The following is a 22535-nucleotide window of genomic DNA, read 5'->3' as shown; positions in this document are numbered from 1 at the left end:
TACAGGCAGTTCCAGATATTTTATAAGTATTAATGCATTATTCCTCACAAAAACCCCATAAGGCTCTCTATTATTATTACTCCCACTTAGCAGATGAAGATCCCTGGGTCAGGAACACCCCTGGAGAAGGAAATGGCAACCCACTCCAGTACCCTTGCCTGGAAAATCCCATGGACGGAGAAGCCGACAGTCCATGGGATCACTAATAGTTGGACACGACTAAGCGACTTCACTTTCACTTTCATCGGGCTAATAAAATGAGGCGCAGAGAAGGTAAGGACCTTGCACAATGTTAAATATGCCATTTGTTGAATTCAAACAAACATTAAAACTAATATGACATGCCTGTTGCCTGGAGGATGACATGGCAACCCACTCCTGTATTCTTGCCTGGAGAATCCCACGCACAGTCCATAGTGGGTTGCAAAGAGCCGGACGTAACTGAGCATACGTGAACGATATGCCTGCTGACCTCAGAGAACTTTAGTCTCAGTGCCATAGCATCCTTCATTGCATTCACTGATATCCTTGATCTAGAAACAAAGTCATCATTCTCTTTCCATCTGAGGAAATCACTGCTAGACATCCAGGGACTTCTGAGATCAGAAAACACAGGCACATGTCTAGGGCCTTCTATTAACATATTATCAAAGAGAAGAGAGATGTAACTTTGGTGAAATAATTTCAGAGTCACACATCTGGATCCAACTATATCCCATTTCATTCTATGAATTCATTTAATTTCATATGGCCTCCATTTGCTTATTTGTCTATATATATATACACACACATATATAAAACTAGATGACCTCTGATGTGGTCTTCCAGAGCTACCTAGGGTTCTAAGCAGCGTGAGAAGTGATAAGAAGTTCTAGAAAAGGGGGCAGGGGCAGCTGCACAGCCAGGAGAAGGAAGACAGCAGAGAAGAGCTCCCAACTGAATCCAATATCAGCTCTCAGATTTCAGCTCCAGGTGGCTCACATCAACCAACATTTGAAAGACAGAATTTGGAAGCGTTCAGTTCAGTTGCTCAGTCGTGTCCGACTCTTTGCGACCCCATGAAGCGCAGCACGCCAGGCCTCCCTATCCATCACCAACTCCCGGAGTCCACCCAAACCCACGTCCATCAAGTGGGTGATGCCATCCAACCATCTCATCCTCTGTCGTCCCCTCCTCCTCCTGCTTTCAGTCTTTCCCAGCATCAAGGTCTCTTCAAATGAGTCAGCTCTTCACATCAGGTGGACAAACTATTGGAGTTTCAGCTTCACCATCAGTCCTTCCAATGAACGCCCAGGACTGATCTCCTGTAGGATGGACTGGTTGGATCTCCTTGCAGATTTGGAAGAATGGCGATCTGCAATTTCTGAGGAACACAGATGACTGAGCCCCTGAGCTCCTCCCCAAGCTTTATGCTTTTGCCCTTGTCTGATGCCACTCACTCTGGGGGCTCTACCATGAAGCGCAGAGGAAGTGGTAGCTGGTGTGTAGAGTAAGCAGCCTGATTCTCTAAACCTGCTAAACTGGATGCTGTACGTTGAACACAGCAGAGCCAAAGGGGGCCCTGGTTCCTGTGCCTGAAGGGGAAGCAGAAGTGAGGAGCTGAAAAAGCTTCGGGGAGAAAGCACCAGAGCCATTTGGTGCTCAAGAAGGAAAGGAAAACCTCCTGTGATGGCACAGAAACCATAACCATCAAATATAAAGGAAGGAACAGGTGGGCAGGGGCTATGTTCCTTGCCTCGCCTCTCAGACTGATACAGCGTTTCTCCTTCAAGGCATGCTGGAAATTCATCATCCGTTTTGGTTTCCCACGTAAAATACATGTGTGCAATGGCTTCTGCTATCCCTTGTTCCAGATCCACAGGCCCCATGGCATTGTCCTGCCTGAGACATGCAGGTGGTCTGAAGTTTGGAAATGGCCCTAACCTTGCTTTGGGGTGGTCCTTGTCTTAAATTAGCTGGGGCTGGTTGACATGTTTTAAAAATAGCAAGACTCTGCTTATTTCAAAGGCCTTTTCATTCTTTGAGAATGAACTAAAATGCCTCCTCCTCCAAGAAACCTTTTCCAGGGTTCTCTTCTTCCTCTCAACTCTAGAGCACTGGGCTCATTAGACAGCCACAGCCACCTATCTCATTTGGCCCAGTATTGAGGTGTTCTAGACTGTACATCAACGAGAACAGAGAGCAAGGCTTTGGAAAAACCTCGAAAACTGGTACCATCGCCTACTCACTCTTGGACAAGTTTTTAACTGAGCCATAGTCTTCATCTTTAAGTCAGGATCAGGATGTTTCCTTGCAAGGGTATTACATGAGAAAGTAGGTAAAGTGCCCAGACTGATGTCTGGAATATACTAGGTGTTCAACAAATGCCAAATAACTCCTCTTTAGCATCTGCATTCTCTGAAAAGCCAGTGCAGTGCATACACGGCAATAAATGTCATAGTTGGGTTAATGTAAATCGCTGAATCACCCTCAGGTCTGTTAGACTTCATCTCACATTAGGTTCAACCACGAAATTATTTTTCTGACTTCACACACAATGACATCTATAAAGTGATGAATTTTTCTGTCTTTTCTAAAAAATTAAGATTGATTCTAATATTTACATTTTATGTTTTTATGTCTATTACATATGCAAAAATAAATATCTGAATGAGTATCACACTAGTTTTCTAGGTGAATGGTATGAATTCTCCAAAATGACACAGCAGAAGCCATTCAAGATTTTAAGGATATCATTTCACACTAGGGGACATATCTCACCCATTTCTCAGAAGACTTAAGCTAAATTTTCAAGAAACTCTTGTTACCTTTGCTGCCCTGGAAGTAAAATTTCAGGGTGCCAGTTTATCTTTGCCTCTGTATGGCTACTTTCTAGCCCCCAACTTCAGTAGCCCGGTTCCAGTTCCCTGGCACTTCCCCACCAGAAGGGCCCTCTAGGGGCACTAGCTGGACAGCAACCCAGTTTCAAACTTCTTTCACTTACACTGTACCTTCCCGTGTTCTAGATCCTTGGGACTTCTCTATCTGCCAGATGATTTGATAAACCAATCCAAGTTAATAAATGAACAGATGCGAATGGTTTGTGAGAATGAATGGGCACTCTTTTCTAGGTAATCCCATTGCATTCTATTAGGGATTTATTAGATAGAATTATTATACTTACATGAATGCCTGTAATAGTGAGAATTCCTGATCCTACACTGGTCGATAGATAAATGCTTTGAATCCAGGCATGTTTTGTGCTTCTCAAATCACTTTCTAGGCAGCTGCCTACACTTGCCCCTGCTCACAAACACACTTTGATCACTTCAGCTGCTTTTCATCACTTCAGCACTTTTCCCCTCCCCCATGGCCTCCTCTGACTCCTGAAAACTAGCAACAAAGTTTCAGATGAAGAGAAAATGGGATTCTCATGAAACTTTGTACTTACTATAGTCTCCTGACTGCACCCATCAAAGGGGAAATCACAAATGTAGACATAAAACACTTAAGGGTTCAATATAGAGTTGTCAGCAAAGAGAGCCTACAGAAAACACTTGAAACACAAGAGCTGGGAGCAACTGTCTTCCAAATTGAATCAACACACTAGTAAAAGACGCCTGATCTCATTTGTATTCTCAACTGCTGGTGATGAAAATATATCAGGAAGAGTAGTTTACCCTAGGAGTCTGCAGTTCAGAAAAAGAGCAGCTTCATATTCAAACCCTGCTGAGGATCTAAGTCATTTATTGGTTGAAGTTTTCAAAATATGTGTTGTATAAAATATCTTGTGAAGAGTGTGTGTGTGTGTGTACCCGCACGCACGGGAGGCTGAGGACAGAGGGAGGCAGGAAAAGAGAGAAGATGCAGACACTTTGACAAAGGGAGAGCTATGTTTCAGAAGAGAAAAAAAAGAAAACTGAAAATAATCCCACTGAACTTAATGAGGCCCCACCGAACTAGCCCTGAGTCCAGGTCAAAATCTCAGAGCAAGACTCTGAAAGCTCACTTTCCCAGAACCTAGTCCATCTTAAAGAGTCAGAGAACAAGTGACATTTGCGTGCACTAAATCTCAAGGACGTCTCCGCATCTCTGGGGGTAGATCTCCCTTTGTTCAGAGAGAAAATTGGAAACAGCTAGTTCAGCAATCTACCAGCTTTGTTAGCCCCAGTTACCACTGAAAATTAGAACCAAATTGATAGGCAGCTGAGGGAATGGATTCTGAAATCTAGAGAAAGTCAGAACATTAGCCACAAGAGGGAGCAGGAGAATCTGATCAGATGGGAAGACTACTTGGTACAGGTTATGATGAGGGGTCTGACCATGAGGTATGTACGATATTGAAAGACATTTTGACAAGAGACACTTATCCCTTAGAGGAAAAAAAAAAGGGTGGAAGGCTCAAGAAGCAGCAAGATCTCAGCACACTGATCCCTAAGTTTTGTCAGTCCAGTGTCAAGCAACAATGTTTAGAGAAAAGCGACACAGGTACACACTGTGAAAATATCAAACGTGCAGCCTGTATCCTCTACCATCCTCTTTAGTTGTGCTTTTTTCCCACATTTAATTTCTATTTAGATCTTGCGTTTTTCCATGATGATGGGACAGATTGCTTGCCTCTCACCTACTTGCTTTTCTCCCTCTACCTGAAGGCACCACAGAGAAAGGGCCTCTGTTACTGAACTACAACATGAAAACCAGATGGTACAGTCCCCAAATGCACTTGCTTTGAGAATAACCCATCCATAAGCTAAATGCATGCTTTATACTTTCTTTAAAGGGGAAATGCAACTTGGTAGGATCGACAGAGCTTTTTTCACCATTTCTTTTGTCAAAGAAACAGATTAAGTACTTACAGGGAAAGGAGATATGAGTTTACTTTGCAAGATAAATAGAAGTATTTTTGTCTGGTAAAAAAACATGCTAAATATAGCTTGCTAACAAAATGCTGAAGCTCTTTTGAAATATTTAATTTTCAAAACATAGTTATTAGAGAGAGCAATTAATACAATTCCTACAAATAGTCCTGTAGGTGTTACTGACTATACTTCACCTTCCTTTTGTAATTTCACTTTTTGTCATTTTATTTGGAGTTAAAACACTGCTGGGGCCATGCATTTTTCTTCCCTTTCATGATCAACATAAGGGTTATCCAGTACTTAATCTGAAAAGATACAGTAGAAACCGTTAAATAGTAACGATAAAGTAAACTGACAGTAGGTAGATACACAGATGTAAAGCACAGCCTTCATATTCTAATTCATTACACTCTTCTTTCAGCCCTGCTAAGGTTTCAAGGCAGAGTAAAGGAAGTCTGATTGTCATGGACACTCGCATCCTTTGCTGCTCCTGCACAGCTCAATAGTGAACAGCAGTTTACCTCTGTGCAGGTTTTTGTTGTTTGTTTGTTTTACTTTTTCCCTAGGAATTAGTCATGCCATATTTAACCAAAGAGCCAGTTTAGGGGAGAAAAATCAAGGCTCCTTCTTTAGTAGGTGGGAGAAATAACGAACTAGCCCTCAGATCCAAATGGAATCCTTCAAGCAGGCAGAGTCCCTAAAATGAAAACCATTTAAGAAAATACATTATGCTTCTGATGAAATAAGTGGATCTGTCCCCGCCTTCTCATTCAGGAGGCCCCAAAGATGGAGAGAGCTAGTTCTCTTCCTTCCTTTTTTTTTTTTTCACGCTAACCTCAAAATTAAGCAAGTTTAGCAAACCCACAGAGGTAAATCCAAATAACAAAGAGGAACCTAAAAGCAATCATTCCTATTACAGCTTTGTTTTCTTTTCTGAAATGAATGAAATATCTAAACATATTTCCCCCCTCTTTGCCTGACTTGCTGCAGGAGCAGCTCTGAGAAAGAGAAACCTGCAAGTGGGAGTGTGTATATTATGGGGGTTGTGGATGGGAGGTATGCTTTCAGAATCCCCTCCTGATTGCTCCCCATTTCCCTCAGGATATCTTCACACTGATACTACAGTGTGGATGCTCAATTGCTCTAACTGGAGAAACTCAAGCTATGCCTTTAACCAGATCTGATCAGGCTCTCCACCAGCTCCTCCATGACACGGATGTCTGTACTGTCTTTATGACCGTCATTTTTAAAAAAGCTTCCACTACACCTACTGATATCCTTTCTCTCTCTGTTTTTAGTCTTTACACCTCCAGCAGGACAAAGTTTGTATTGTTATATTCACAACCACTAGTGGCTGGCTAGCAGTACAGAGATAGCGCCTGCAAGGGAGCCAGGCAAGAGGGGGGTTAAATGAATACCTAGTGCAAAGCCGGACTTTCTTTCCACCGACTGCGGACACCATGCACAACGCTTTCTTCAAAAATTCTTTGTTACATTCTATCACTCTGCTCACAACCCAACCATTGCCACTTTGTCTGGAGAGGGAAATACGAATGGCCAACCCAAGCCATTCATCCAGAAGCCACGAGGGAAGGGGGATTTTATACGCCAAAGATGCACACATACCGTATTTTTAAAAGCATCGCCTGTGCGGATTTGGTTTCCGTAGCCGACTGTCCACCCATAAGACCTCCCTCTTCTTCATTAAGGAGGAGCCAAGAAGGATATCCTCACCATTTCCCTAAGAGCCAGCAAAGCTCCAGAGGCAGAGGTGGATAATGCAGCGGCAAAGTTCCCCTCGAATCTCGGGGGCAAGATGCCTGTGCGCGCAGCATCCCCAACGCCACCCTCTAGCAGAGTGCCCAAAGGCTGGGACCCTGCAGCCCACTCCCCCCACCGCCGCTGCATCCCTCCCTCGCCTGTCCCCCCCGCCCCGGCCACACCTCCCTCCTTTCCGCAGTCCTTACTGAAGGAACACCCAGGGCTGGCCGGAAAAGAGGAAACTCGCGAGTGTGGGCTTGGGGAAGACCCTAGGGATTACCAGGGGGACGGGTGACCATGGAGCTGAGCCCAGTGGGTGGGGACGCCTGGATCCCCAGCAGCGCTGCATTCCGGCTGGACTTCGCTCTCAGCGCCTTGAATCCTCAAGCCTTAGGCGGTGCAGGGTGCAGCACCCCTCCTTAGCAGCCCTTTCTTCCTCCGGCAGGCGGGTACACTCAACGACCAGGCGCACCAGCCCGAGCAATTTCACTCTCCGAGCAGCGCGAACACCCCAGATATGGGCAGGGATACATACACACACACACAATTTAGGAGCCGGTCCTTTGCCAAAGCGGAGGGAAGTGGAGCCTTCTGAACAAATGGAAAATAGTTGGCGGTATCTGAGCAGATCCATTCAGCTGCCCATCAGAAGATCCTACCTGGTTTGGGGGAGTGTGACTGGATCCTTCTCCGGTTCCTCCACGCTAGTAAGAAAGACGGCGCACTCCCTCCTTTTTAAATAGCTCCCGAGCTGGGAGAGGTCGCTCCCATCTTCGGGGGGAAGCACAAAGCGGGCGGCGGGTAGGCTCCGGTGCAGCGCCGGCGCGAGCAGGAGCGGCGGCGGCGGGCAGCCGGTGCGCGCGGGCGGGAGGCAGCGCGGAGGCCGGGAGGCTGGGAGGGCCGGGGCCCGGGCGGCGCGCGCGCTCTCCTCCCTCTCGCTCCCTCCCTCCCGCGCACACTCGCCCGCCCGCCGCCCGCAGCCTCGCGCTCGCTCTCACGCGCGCTCCCCCCAGCCGCCGCCGGCGCCCGGCCCCCCGCGCGCCCCACGCCGGCGCCCTCGGCCACCGCGGACGAGCGGAGCTGGCCGGTTTCTGGAGCTCCGGGCCCGAGCGGAACAATTCCAGCTTCCCAGCCTCTGCCGCGGAGATTCGTCGACGTCCTCCCGGCTCTCAGCTCTCGGCCCTGCAGTGCGTTCGGGCCGCGCGCGCTAGCGCTTTCCCGGGCGCCCAGCCCGCGGGTCACACGCGCAGACCCGCGCTGCAACTTTTCTTTGCCGCCTTCCTCGCCTCACCCACAGACAGAACCCCAACCCCGGCTTGCCTACCCGTTTCTCACCTCTGAAATTGTTCATCCAGATATATCTTTCTTCCTCCACTTTCTATCCCTCTGCTAAAGAAAGCTTTCTTTTAGCAAAGGGATCGGGGATGGATCAATGATTTTTCTCTGAAATCCTCACTCCGTGTTTTTCCTATTTATCGGAACTGTCCAGAAATACGCTAGCTAGGAGCTGCTGACACAAGCAGATAAGGAAGGGCGGGGGGTGTGATTCCCCAGCCAAGAACTCCGAAAGATTCTCCTTTGTTGGTGTTTCCCTCTAAGATTGCACCTCACCTGAGAATAAAGACCAAGCGGCTGTTTAATGAGAAAGCCCTGAAGCTTTTAAAACTACAGAGAGGAGTAAAAACTGAGCAATAAGGTTAAGCTGGGAAACATCTAATGCAGCAATCGACGAACCATTCATTGCCCTTTCCAAGAGAAGCATTATCATTGCCAATACATCACTTCGCCATAATTAATAAAGGAGTACTGCACCAGGCCCTCGCTCTCTTGACAGCTCATTCATCCTTAAGAACCCTTAATGATTTGGCAGGATGAAAGGCTAGACCCGCGGTGGAGTTCACAAACCTGGCTGCATATCAGACACACCTGGGAAGCTAGTGCAGACTGTAGCGTCACATCTCGAGACTCTGATGTAGCTTCTAAAACCGGGCTCCAAGTTGGTATTTTTCAAGCACGAGTTGATGTTCGCCACTCACTGGTGTGGTTTACTAAAGTGTGGGAGATCAGTGGCAGCTGTGTCGGGCGGTGAGGGTGGGAGGGAGATGGGAGGATGAGACTCAGAGCTACGTTCCTTAGTAGACTCCCCCCCTGCCCCACCCCTGTACTTACAGCGGGGCTCTGGGCTGCCAGGTCACAGGAAAAGAGAAACTCTGACTCCAGGAAACCCGCTGTTTGACTGTGAGGCAAAGAGTGTGAGGGATAGGAAAAGTAGCCCGCGTTTGCCTTTTTGCCAGTGGGTCACAATTCTGACAGCACCTCAGAATTTCCTGGGGAGCTTTTAAAAATCCCAATGCTTAGGCCACACCCCAGAGAGAATATCTTGGAATCTCTTGCACGGGGGGGTGGGGGGTGGGTGAGGGGTTGCTCAGGCATCAATAATTATTTTAAGTTTCCCTGGTTGGTGCCCCTGTGTAACCAAGGTTGAGAATCATGCTCTAGGCCAATGCTCCAAGCGTGAACTTGCATATGAATCAGTTGGAGACTGCAGTTTCTTATGCTCTAAATCTGAACCAGGCCTGGTATCTGCACTTCTGACAAGCTCACAAGTGATGGCGATGCTGCCTGAATGAGGACCACTCTTATTAACAGAGGCGTGCAGCCTCATTAACAGACTGCTAGTGACTGTATCGGAGAAGGCAATGGCAAGCCACTCCGGTACTCTTGCCTAGAAAATCCCATGGACGGAGGAGCCTGATAGGCTGCAGTCCATGGGGCCGCGAAGAGTCGGAGGCGACTGAATGAATTCACTTTCACTTTCACTTTCACACATTGGAGAAGGAAATGGCAACCCACTCCAGTGTTCTTGCCTGGAGAATCCCAGGGACGGGGGAGCCTGGTGGGCTGCCCTCTATGGGGTCGCACAGAGTCAGACATGACTGAAGTGACTTAGCAGCAGCAGCAGCCTCCTTCTGGTGGCTGTGGACACTCAGCTTGTTAGAGGAAACTCCAAGCTTCCAGACTTGTACATTCCCAGGAATCATTCTTCCCCAAGAACATGTTCCTCTCCTCTGCGATGAGTTAAACTTTCTTGGAAGCCACTCTTCACACAGACGTTTTAGTAGACTGCACTGACTAACAGGTCTGAATAGAATGACATGTGGGGAGACAGAAGGTTGCCACCTCCCTGGTAGCATATGTCCTCAGACAAAAATTACTTAGGGTCCTGACTTCAAGAGTGTGAGAGGCAGACATTTGGCTCACACTCAAGGAAAGGGGCTTGAAGAGAAAAGTGGCTGCTTTGCAAATGACATTGGGAAAGGCATATAACTAGACTCCACCCATAGGAAGTAGGACAAAGCTGACTGAATGCGAGAGCTAAATGAAACTGTGAGTAGAGTACGTCTCATTGGAATGGATTTTGTAGAAAGGGTGCGGCCTGTTATTGCTGTTACGGACCACTTAGTGAAAATTCAGATTTCCTTCAAAGTGTAAGCATGCTTGTGACACACGGGGTGATAAGAGCCCTGTTCTTAAATGTCTGTATTCCAGTAGTGCCCAAATCTATCTTGTCAGCAGTTGAGAAGGCATTAAGACAACATCATGTTTTCTTTATTCCTGTTTTTTCCCCCAATTTAGACTATTTCTGTTAATTTTAATATTTGAGGGGGAACTACATGCAATGGTCTTCTCTATTTCCTAGAACCATTAAAAGGTAGCCTAGTGACTTGGCACCATTTTTTATTTGGCTCAATTTATGACCCCTTAATTTTTTTTCCTTTCATTTCTCACTAAAGGCATTTTTGTAAGGGTTCCTGGGCCCCAAGGCAAAACAAACCTTTCATTCCCTCCTAAATGTCATACATGACCGGATTTTTATTACAAGAATTATCAGAGGCTACATCACTGGCACAAAGCTCTAGGTAAGGAAATAAGCTGCTCAGGCTGTGACTTTGGAAAGAAAAAATGTATGTAGGAAGACAGTGATTTACATTCCAATGGCAATGCTATTTCCTAATTGTATTCTTGTGTATTGATTGCCTTCTTTCCTTTGGACTTAAACAGTTGTGGGCCTCCACTGTTATCTATCCCAGTTGGCATAACCATTTTGCAGACTCCATAGGGATATTATTACGATTTGGTATATTCTAAAGGTGCTTCCCTAGTGGCTCAGAGGTTAAAGCGTCCGGCCTCCAATGCAGAAGACCCGGGTTCGATCCCTGGGTCGGGAAGATCCCCTGGGGAAGGAAATGGTAACCCACTCCAATATTCTTGCCTGGAGAATCCCATGGATGGAGAAGCCTGGTAGGCTACAGTCCAGGGATCACAAAGAGTCGGACACGACTGAGCGACGGATATGTGGTTCAGATTTTCAAGAACTATTTGCCTGCAAACCTTCAGGAGTTCTTTTTGCAAGCTCATTCAAAACCAAATGAAAATGTTGTGAATTAGTCACTACTCTACTCGTTTGTCCAGCCTATAGGAAAATTAGACATGTGATCAGGGGTATCCCAAATTTTAATATTGTAGTAAAGCAGTCAACAATTTTTCATCATGAGGAAAACAAATACTTCATTGTAATTCGTTTCACTTTGAATGACTTAGGTCAAGTTACCATCCTTGTTTTTGGTTTTGTGTTTTTCAGCACTTGGAGCTTTTTCAGTGTATTAACATAGCGGAGAAGGAAATGGCAACCCACTCCAGTGTTCTTGCCTGGAGAATCCCAGGGATGGGGGACCCTGGTGGGCTTCTGTCTGTGGGGTCACACAGAGTCGGACACGACTGAAGTGACGCAGCAGCAGCAGCAGCAGGCATCCCCCAGGTCTTTTCCTCCTCTGCCCGTGTTCACCATTCACCTATCTGCTTCTTCATTGGTTTAGTTTGATACTGATTTCCTCATAAGAAAAAAGCATTTTAGGATCCCCAACCTGGCCAGCCAGAGAGTGGAGCTTAGCTTTAGCCATTCTCCTGCACAGGAAACTCAGGTGAAACACTGGACCAGGTTTTTTTTTGCTGCTAATGGGACCCACGGTTTTTGCTTCAGGGGTGACTGTGGGGATTCTTGTTGACTTCTAGGTGCTGTGTTCCTCCTCCCTGGGGTCTTGTTCCTGCAATTAAACTTTTACTTCTCTATCTTGCTTTGGGCAGTTGAACCCGTTCGAGTCAGTGGCCCGTGATGGTGGGTGGGCGTGGCCTTCCCAGTAGACTCGGTTATGCCTCATGCTTCCTCAGTGCTCTGTCCCTGTAAAGTCACCACTTCCTCTGACTTTGTCACAGTCTCTGCATACCAGCGACCTGCACTTCTGCATTTGAGTAACGTACAGTCAACAGTTGACCTTGTGCAAAATCCTGACACTTTCATTTTTTATTTCTGCCTCAGTACAATGAGGACATTATCTAGTTTGCACTTCCCAGACTTTACCAGTCAGTAACTCAATGGCAGAATCATTATCTAGATCAACTGGTGGGTCAGAGAAGAACAGAGACTGGTTAAGAAATAGGCTTTGGAGTCAGACTCTCTGGGATTGAAACTCACCTCTGCCTGTGTGAACTTGGGAAGTTTTTTTAACCACAGTATCTTTCTCTGGAAAACCTAGATCATAAATCTCCTTTGGGGAGTTATGGAAAGGATAAATATATATAATGTGCTTGACATATATGTGCTTGCCTGATCACAGAAATTAATAAATGGTATTATTATTATTGATAAGTTTCCATAAAAATTATATCCATGAAGCAAAATATTAAAGTGTCTATATAATTAGGTTCAACATAATCAGGCCATCCCATTACTGATAATGATCATGCTATGGTTTTTGTTGTTTGGGCTTCCTTGATGGCTCAGACGGTCAAGAATCTGCTTGCAGTGCAGAAGCCCTGGCTTCCATCCCTGGGTTGGGAAAATTCCCTGGAGAAGGGAATGGCTACCCACTCCAGCATTTGTGCCTGGAGAATTCCGTGAACAGAGGAGGCTGGCAGGCTGCAGTCCATGGGGTCGCAAAGAGCTGCACACAGCTGAGTGACTAACACTTTCATTTTCATGCTGTGGTTTTCGTTATATGGAATTCTACACAATGAATAATCCAGGAAAGCGGATGTCCCTATAGTTGAGAGTAGTTTCCCTCTCTGTAATGAAAGAAGCTGCTGTGTGCTTTCCAATTTTATAAATACAGAGTGTGGTTACATAATCAATAAAGGGGGTACTGCATCCTTCCTGGATTACAATATTTCTTTTCCTATATGTTCCTCTTTTCCTATGATCCCCTCTCTAATATAATCTCAGGGTTTAATTTCCAACAGAGCCATTTTCAGCAAATTCCAGTACGAGGAAGATGTTGCTTTTTTGTCACATTAATTTTCTTAACAGAGGACCTTACCTAGACAACATGAACTTTTTCACTAAGTGTGCACAAACTTTCATCAACATCGATTCAAGGACTCCATCAATAGGGACTCAAGATGAAATCCCCAGAGTCCTCGGTTCCAGGCAGCTTATTCCCCAGAATCCAGTTCTGAAGCAATGTCCCTGAAAGATTGTACTTTAGCTCTTTCAATAAATCTCCTTTCTTTGGCATTGCCTATGATCTATAGCTCCCTCACCGCATCTTCAATTGCTGACCACTGATTAGGCTCTTCTGAGAACTGACAATATTTTAGTAGTGACCGCAGTGCCCAGGCAGTAGCCCTTGAAAATGGCCATAACAAAGATACCTAAGACTGAATTTGTGGGTGACCTAAGCCATGGTCTTAGAGCTGCTGATTCTGCTACCACTGGAGTGTCTGGAAATAATGACATTATATGCTCTTAACTCTTTAAAAACTCAGAATCTTACACAGCATGACCTAAAGGGTCCCTAGCAATTACAAAGAAGGAAAGTTCAGAAACTATATTCTTTCCCCTTCCTTTTAAAATATTATTCTGTCTCACAAAAGTCTTTGCCATCTTTGGGTTTGTTTAAGAATTTCTGAGAGTGTCGACCAAAATGAGAGTATAGACCAGTTAGTTGTATAGATAGTAAATTTATTTGACATCTACAACCTAAATTTTAGATAAATTCTTAAGCGCTAATGAGGGAACTATGATTACCCTCATTTTTACAAGCTGAGAAAGTACAAAGAGATTTGCCCAACCCTGGCTGCACGTATCAGTTGTTTCAAAATAATACCGAGGCCCAGATCCACTTTTTAGAGATTTTGTTTCTACTGGTCTGGAGTATGGACACTGGCTTTTTTTTTAAGTTTTTTGGTTGATTCTAGGTTCAGCTTGAGCCAACCACTAGCCTAGGGTCAAATAGCTAATTAGTGATAAAGACAAGTGAAAAAATTCTCTTTTCATCTGCCATAATTCTGTTTCTATCCTGCTGCTACATTGAACATTGGTATTTAACAGAACACAAAAATGCGGACTCTTCTTGGAAATTTAAGAGAAATGAAAAATGTTTAAGGGCCTTTTTTGAGTCTCTAAGAGACTCAAGTGGGTACTGTAAATGACCTTACAAAGATAGATGAGCAGGTTGGAAGAGATGATCAATAAAGCAAAGTCTAAGACTGCAAGGCCTCTACCTGTCAGACCCCAGCATCTAGAGCAGCTCTGGGTTCATAGCAGATAAATTAATGAAGCACATAACTGGCCCCTGACCTATGGGGGGGCTGACCTATGTGGACAAAATAGGGGTTTGGTTCATAGGGGAAAATGAACACTTTGGCCCCTGTCCAGTGCAAACTGCAACTTAATAGCAATCATCTCCTAGCTACAGTGCAGGCCCTAGTTAGCAACTGACAAGAGTCACCATATCCACACTCACAGTCCTGCCTGGCCACCTGCTCTGTGATGACAGACAGAGCAGGAGGCCAGACCACACAGAGATGGCAATCTGACCAAGCCTCAGGCTTGAGCCTGTAAACTGACCCCTTGTCAGTTATCTCAGCAATTACTTTTAAGCTCTTGTTTGACCTAGTTTGTAAGCATGTCAGAGAATCTCTTATTTCCTGTTAAGAGGGGTTCTTTAGGTATGTCTTGTGTGGATACTGTGCTTATAGTTTCATTTATTAATTTTTGAAAATCAAGGAACCAAGTAATTTCCTGAGAAGTTCAAAACCAGTCATTAAGCAACTCAAATAAAAAGCCAAAATGGGGAGAGCAGAGACAAAACACAGTTGAAAAGTCATACTAATTCATTTTTTCATTCATCTCTTTATGGTTCATTCAAAAAATATTTATGAGGACCTACTCTGGGCCAGGCATTGTCCCAGATGCTCAAGGCACAATAGTGAAAACATTAGTAAAAGTTCCCACCCTCCTAGGATTTACATTCCACTAAAGAAACAGGCGGAGAAGGAAATGGCAACCCACTCCAGTGTTCTTGCCTGGAGAATCCCAGGGATGGCGGAGCCTGGTGGGCTGCCGTCTATGGGGTCGCACAGAGTCGGATACAACTGAAGTGACTTAGCAGCAGCAGCAGAGAAACAGGCAGAAAGCAAAATAAATTAACACATGGTGTCAGATGGAGATACTCCCATGTAAGAACTGAAGCAGGGAAAACAAGATAGACTTTGAGGAGAAGGTACTAGTTTAGGTGGTCAGTTTCTCAGAGATCAGAGTCAAGACTGCTCACTGACAGCTTGAGTCCTTTTTTGAGAGTCCCAGGCCAATGAAATGATAGAGCACTGTGCTTTGGGTGATCATTTGTTCCTGCCTTGAGTTGAGGTTCCTTTAGGAATTCCCACCTCAGAGCTCCCGGATTTCATCAGGGCTGGGTGCAGAGGCCTGGCCACACGGCTTGCACCTCTGCAGTCAAGAGCTTGTATATGTGATATAGACCCAAGAGTTGTTCCATAAAGACAAGACTGCTGCCAGAAGCTGTACATAAAATGGTTATATTCCTTTCAAGGCAGAATTGTAGCAGGAATTCTAAGTTCCCCTTTGGTTTCATTTAAAGAATAACATGTAATGAATACATCTGGGTGGCAAACATTACACAAGTGAGTTCTCATGGGTAAACCGCTTGACACAAAATTAACACCTCTGGAGAGGAGGGAGGGGAATCCCTTACATGTAAATTAATGGTTCCGGTGCTTCTTTCCATGAGTCTATCATGTCTGCTTTTTCCTTCTTCCCACATTCTTGTCTGACATTACACAATACAGATAACCACGTGCACACATGCACACACACTCTTACACAAACACACAGTCACTCATATCCACAAATCTTAACTGTGACCAAATATCTCATTATTGGAAAAATCACCATTTGCAAATTTGCAAATATGGAAATAATAGCCAACCTGTCATTCTTTTCTACTTTTATTTAGCATGAATAGTCTTTTATTTGCCAGATCTTCTATACTCGGTTTCACGTCTACTTAAAAGCTCACAGGCTAAAGCAGTTTATGGCCTATTCTTTGCTCTCCTTTGAGATGACAACAATAGATTTGAAGCCTAAAAAGAATACCTGAATTTCATTTTTATGGCTCTTAAAAGATATTTTTTGGTTTTCTGGTTTCTTTTGTCAAAAAAAAAAGGTATCTCCGAATGTACATATTGCTCAAGAAAAGGCAGACTTTAGATGGAAAAATTATTCAACACTGCAAATGCCGACCTAACTCATATGAAATGATCAGTTAAGTATATGCTAAATAAATGATGCAAGTTCGTGGGACATGCCTTATTATAGGGCAGTCATTTGAAGAAAATTTAGTAGTAGATAACTGAATTTTTAAATTATTCAGGCAGCAGATAGTAAGCAACTATTCCATTCAGCAGCATGAACTAAGTCCTGTGGTCACTAAAAACTGAATTACATACTTCCCATGACCTCTTGGAAGTTAGTGTCAGAGCTAGCACTAGACCCTGGAGATTTTTGAGCATGTGAGCCCTGAAACCAGACAAACGCTTTAAGAAGGTGCATCTTAAGTGGAAGACCTGTAAAAGTGGGTGTAGTCAAGGATAAAGAGACCCACGAGGAGAGAGTCACAGTCAGCCCACAGAAGGCCGAGTGAGACAGTGACTGGAGAAGAAAGGCAAGAAATAGTTATTTCTGGCCTTGGCTTAATTTTTGGCAGAGTCCCATTCCCCCACTCAGCCAAGGATTTAAAAAAAAAAAACAACGGAATTTTCATTTTCGGAGGAATCATCATGGATGGTTTCAATTGGAACAGATCTGACTTCTATAATGCTGTTGGTATTCCAGAAACTCTCCTTAAAGGGGTCTGCTAACATGGTGGGAGGCAGGGTCAGCTTCTCCAGCAGGAAGGGATACACTTCACCCCTGAGGAGCTGCTCAGGGGTGATAAAGAGCAGAGGACCCCGAGCTGGTTTCAGCATCCTGTTTACATTCTCTGCAGACTGTGCATCCTCTTATTCGCTGCGCCTTAAACTGACTCTTCCCTCTGCCTAGTCCCCTGGATGTGCGGCTGTCTTTTAAGCAGGTTGTAGAAAGCAGCAGCAGCAGAAAGCAGAGATGGAGAAGGCAATGGCAAGCCATTCCAGTACTCTTGCCTAGAAAATCCCATGGATGGAGGAGCCTGGTGGGCTACAGTCCGTGGGGTCGCTAAAGGTCGGACATGACTGAGCGACTTCACTTTCACTTTTCACTTTCACACATTGAAGAAGGAAATGGCAACCCACTCCAGTGTTCTTGCCGGAGAATCCCAGGGAAGGGGGAGCCTGGTGGGCTTCCGTCTATGGGGTCACACAGAGTCGGATACAACTGAAGTGACTTAGCAGCAGCAGAAAGCAGAGAATATCTGGTTGTGTTTGTATGACAGTTAGAGCTTAATTGTAACCAGGGAACAGGTGAAAAAGATTCTGTCTCCTACTCGCTTCTACCCACTTCTCCATGAGTAAATCTCCAGACATTTAAATCTGCTGTGTGTGAAAGCCAAATGGAGCCAATTTTGATGAAGTATGGACTTTGTAAAGAGCCTATTGCTTCCCTTAGCTATAGGTTCTTTTAATATTATTTTGGAAATATATAGAATCAGTGAAGGGAATCTGAATGGAATCATTACATTTAATCAAATCTTTTTGTCTTTTGATTTTGTATATATTCAAAAGAATATTGTTTGCTAAAAGCAATCATATTTGTTGGATAAAAATAGAAAGAGAAAGCTGTTTTGATTTTCTGTATGTGTTTCTTACATCTCTTGTGACACACCCTTGTGCTGTGCTTAGTTGCTTAGTTGTGTCTGACTCTTGGCAATGTGACCCCATGGACTGTAGCCCTCCAGGTTCCTCTGTCCATGTGGATTCTCCAAGCAAGAACACTGGAGTGGGTGGTCATGTACTCCTCCAAGGGATCTTCCCAACCCCGGGACTGATCCCAGGTCTCCTGCATTTCAGGCAGATTCTTTACCATTTGAGCCACTCTAACACAAACTAGAAAATTGTACATTTGTCATTATGGGAAATCTAGTGTCAATTTATCACTAATACCAACTGATATTTAAGACTTATCTTTTAAATGCAAAGCATAGGCTTTTTTATCTTCATTCCTTGTATTAAGGTGAAATGTTATTTGTGTAAAATTTTAAAACATTTAAGTATGAATTATAATTAAATCAATTTAAATTAATTATTTGAATAAATTTTAAGTTATTTATATATAAACACTAATGTTAGAAAAATCCATAATGAATTTTCTGACAAGTTTGGAATCTCCTTTTTCTGTGAGAGACAGTGTCTTATGATCAGAGCAGATATCAGCTTGATTTGACAGACATGGGCTTGAATTTTGGTATCTACCTGCTTTGCTCAGTGGCTCAGTCACATCTAACTCTTTGTGACCCCATGGACTGAAGCCTACCAGGCTCCTCTACCCATGGGATTTCCCAGGAAAGAGTACTGGAGTGGGTTGCCATTTCCTACTCCAGGATTTACCTGATAGGGCTTCCCTGATAGCTCAGTTGGTAAAGAATCTGCCTGCAATGCAGGAGATCCCAGTTCGAATCCTGGGTCAGGAAGATCCACTGGAGAAGGGATAGGCAAGCCACTCCAGTATTCTTGGGCTTCCCTTGTGGCTCAGCTGGTAAAGAATCTGCCTGCAATGCAGGGGACCTGTGTTCGATCCCTGGGTTGGGACGATCCCCTGGAGAAGGGGAAGGCTACCCACTCCAGTATTCTGGCCTGGAGAATTCCATAGACTGTACAGTCCATGGAGTCTATACAAGAGTCGGACATGATGAAGTGACTTTCATTTTCATACAGTTATAGGTGATTATTCATTAACTCACTTATTTGAGTATTTTAAACTTACTATTAAGCAGAGCACTGTATTAGACATAACAGGGTCATCACTGAACACGTGAACAAATGGGGCTTTTATCTTGGGGAAAAAAGGAAGTAGCAAAATTACACAACTTTCTAACAGAGGGAGCTGACCTTAGGAGAGTCTGTTAAGGTCTAAAAATGGCTAGGAACTGGCTAAGGGCAGAGGAGGGTGAATTCAGCGTAGTCTTGGGTAGAAGAAACTTCAGGGGCAAAGGTCCTGCGTTGAGAAGGAGCAGTCTAGTACTGTTAGTAGGTTGGTGGGAGTGGTTGAGGTGGGGGTGAAGCTTGAAAAGTGAGGGAGAGAGATGTGAGCAGGGGCTGCAGGGTAGGAAGGGCAGCCCAGTACTACAGAGTTTGGTATTTGATCTCATTCTTAAGATCAAGATAATGTACCAGTTCATTCTGAGGACTTCTTTTAGTTTCTTATGAAACAGTTAGCTTTGTAAGTACTAAACTCTCTTCACTTTCCTACTCTCCTGGCTCACACATATCTGCCCAAGATTGGTATTAAGGGAGAGACTTAATTTCTTAAGTCATGTGTTTTAGACATGATTTTTTTTATCACTGTTTTGCCTTATCAGGGGTCACCTGTATGATTATCAATGCTCAAATTCTCTACTAGTTTGCTTTTTAGATTATTTGATAGAGTACCATTCTTTATATGCCCACAAATCTTCCAGACATGCTTTCTAAATTACTTTCATGAACTTGTGGAGAAGAAGAACTGTTGATAGCCAAAGCGAATAAAAAAGCACTGGCTCAAGTCTAGAGTGGAGACAATGCTTTTTTATGACTTTAAAACACTCCTATCTTTTCAACTGTTTATTTGTTGTGAACATTTATGCATTGTATTATACAAACAAATTATTGATTATATGCAGTAAGCTAGCCATTCTGTGATGGGTTGTAGAAGGACAGTATTCAACTGGTTTCTCCTTTTCGAGGTCAAGAGAGAAGGCTCCCAAAAAAATTGCTTTAAAAATTGTAAAAAAGTGAGACTGGTATCAAGTTTCCCAGTATCAGTTTATTTCTGAATCATGTACTCCTGGAGTGGAGGAAAGACCACTCGGGAGAAATGGGATGGGATTTTCTCTGAAGTGGGGCTTTAGCGGGGAAAGGAGATGGGGTCTGCAAACCTCCCAAGGACTCAAGACATGAGATGAATTTAGTGTGAATCCATCCTTAGGGAGTCAATCTAAAATAATAGTTCTCTAGTCACACAGCAGTTCCCCAGAGTCTGGAGGAGATGCTGAGTAAAGTGTTCTGTCCAAGGGGGACAGTGGTAGACTCTACCTAACCATCCTGAGCATGTAACGATGAGATGGGTCAGTAGCAGTGACCAACGTGAAGGAGATACAACCTTGCCACAAGAGGTGTTCCCTCCCCTCTTCCCTGCAAAATTACCACAAGAATGTGAAGGAGGGTGGGGAGAAGGCAGATGGTATATCCCTTTCCTCTCTAAGTCTCTCGAGTGGGTCTCAGCTAAGATGGTACTGCTCCATAGGGGCACTTTGGAAATTCATTGGGATGTCTTGTTGTCACAATAATATGGACATTGCCATGGATATTTATGGGACTGCACCAAGGATGAAACATTATCTTGCAATGTGCAAGATGGCCCCATATGATAAATATTTGTCCTTCATTCCACATACCTTTCAAATGTTCTATGGGGCATTTTTATCAAAGAGTAGGACGTTACTCTGGTTTTTAAAGTATGAATCAAGTATCTTTTGCACGTTTCAACTTACATTGATTTTTCCAGGAATTTAACTACTGTGTGAAAGTGAAGAGGAACTGAAAAGCCTCTTGATGAAAGTGAAAGAGGAGAGTGAAAAGGTTGGCTTGAAGCTCAACATTCAGAAAACAAAGATCATGGCATCTGGTCCCATCACTTCATGGGAAATAGATGGGGAAACAGTGGAAACAGTGTCAGACTTTATTTTTTGGGGCTCCAAAATCACTGCAGATGCTGATTGCAGCCATGAAATTAAAAGACGCTTACTCCTTGGAAGGAAAGTTATGACCAACCTAGATAGCATATTAAAAAGCAGAGACATTACTTTGCTAACAAAGGTCCGTCTAGTCAAGGCTATGGTTTTTCCCGTGGTCATGTATGGATGTGAGAGTTGGACTGTGAAGAAAGCTGATCACTGAAGAATTGATGCTTTTGAACTGTGGTGTTGGAGAAGACTCTTGAGAGTCCCTTGGACTGCAAGGAGATCCAACCAGTCCATTCTGGGGGAGATCGATCCTGGGTGTTCATTGGAAGGACTGATGCTAAAGCTGAAACTCCAATACTTTGGCCACCTCATGCGACCAGTTGACTCATTGGAAAAGACTCTGATGCTGGGAAAGGTTGGGGGCGGGAGGAGAAGGGGATGACAGAGAATGAGATGGCTGGATGGCATCACTGACTCTGTGGACATGAGTTTGAGTGAACTCCAGGAGTTGGTGATGGACAGGGAGGCCTGGCTTGCTGTGATTCATGGGGTCGCGGAGAGTCGGACACGACTGAGCGACTGAACTGAACTGATATTGAGAAAAGATTTTACTTTGTTTCATTTGGAATTTAACAAGAGCTAGTCACCATTTTGGAAAATCACTTCACCAACGCCAGTGTTACTTGTTAATCAGCATTTATAGCTGTTGCCCTTGGGGTGGTGCTACATCATGGGACAGGCACCTGCTGCTCCATCATATCTTCTTGGGTGAGACCCAAGTTTCATAAATCCAAAAATATTGATTTATTAGAAAATATTGACAGATATTGAGGAGGGCATGGCAACCCATTCCAGTATTCTTGCCTGGAGAACCCCAGGGACAAAGGAACACGATGGGCTACAGTCCATGGGGTTGCAAAGAGTCAGACACAACTGGGCGAATAAGCAGACACATTGGCAGATATCAGAGTTAGTAGGTAGAATTTGAAAAAAAAATTCAGGAAATAGGTTATATTATCATTTGTTATGAATTGGGAAGTGCTTCATACTTCCTTATTTTTTTCAATTAATTAAATTATTTTTGGCCACACCTCGCAGCATGCAGAACTTCCCTGACCAAGGATCGAACCCATGCCCTGTGCATTGGAAGTACTATGTCAAAACCACTGGATCACCAGGAAAGTATCAAATAATTTTATTTCAGAATGTTTAAAAAGTTGCTACAAAAAGTTGCTACGATGTATTTTTATAAAAGGGGAAAGATGGGTCTGAAGGAATGATAACCTTTTCAAGTTTGTAACTCTCTAGGATTTACAAGGAGAAGGCAATGGCACCCCACTCCAGTACTGTTGCCTGGGAAATCCCGTGGATGGAGGAGCCTGGTGGGCTGCAGTCCATGGGGTCGCTAAGAGTCAGACATGACTGAGCGACTTCACTTTCAGTTTTCACTTTCATGCATTGGAGAAGGAAATGGCAACCCACTCCAGTGTTCTTTCCTGGAGAATCCCAGGGACAGGGGAGCCTGGTGGGCTGCTGTCTATGGGGTCGCACAGAGCCGGACACGACTGAAGCGACTTAGCAGCAGCACGATTTACAAAAGCAGGCTGCCATGGCAAGCAAGGGCAGGAGCTGGGTTTGTGATTATCAGATTGAAATTTAAAAGTAAAGGGAATGAGTCAATTACAAGAGGCTCTTTCAATAACTAAAATGGACTGAAACATTTCTG

General features: G+C 44.3%; 1 protein-coding gene across 4 annotated transcripts in view; it reads right to left on the bottom strand.

Moving 5' to 3' along the window:
- The window catches only part of SLC8A1 (solute carrier family 8 member A1), a 477484-nt gene that overhangs the window by 398389 nt on the left and 56560 nt on the right, over window positions 1-22535 (bottom strand). For 2 of the 4 annotated variants that reach the window (XM_055399275.2, XM_055399276.2), the window contains exon 1: window positions 7259-7452. The exons of 1 other annotated variant lie outside the window; for it this stretch is intronic. The gene's annotated coding sequence lies outside the window, so the exon portion shown is untranslated. Of the gene's footprint in view, window positions 1-7258; window positions 7454-22535 lie in introns of those variants that run through there. One more of the 4 variants, XM_088841524.1, reaches the window with a different exon arrangement.

This window comes from Moschus berezovskii, chromosome 11, assembly GCF_049115385.1.
Source record: "Moschus berezovskii isolate FMDL1 chromosome 11, NW_MosBer_1.0, whole genome shotgun sequence".
In the NCBI taxonomy this organism is placed as follows: Eukaryota; Metazoa; Chordata; class Mammalia; order Artiodactyla; family Moschidae; genus Moschus; species Moschus berezovskii.
Note: the sequence above shows the minus strand (reverse complement) of the source record. Positions and strands in the feature narration are given on the sequence as shown.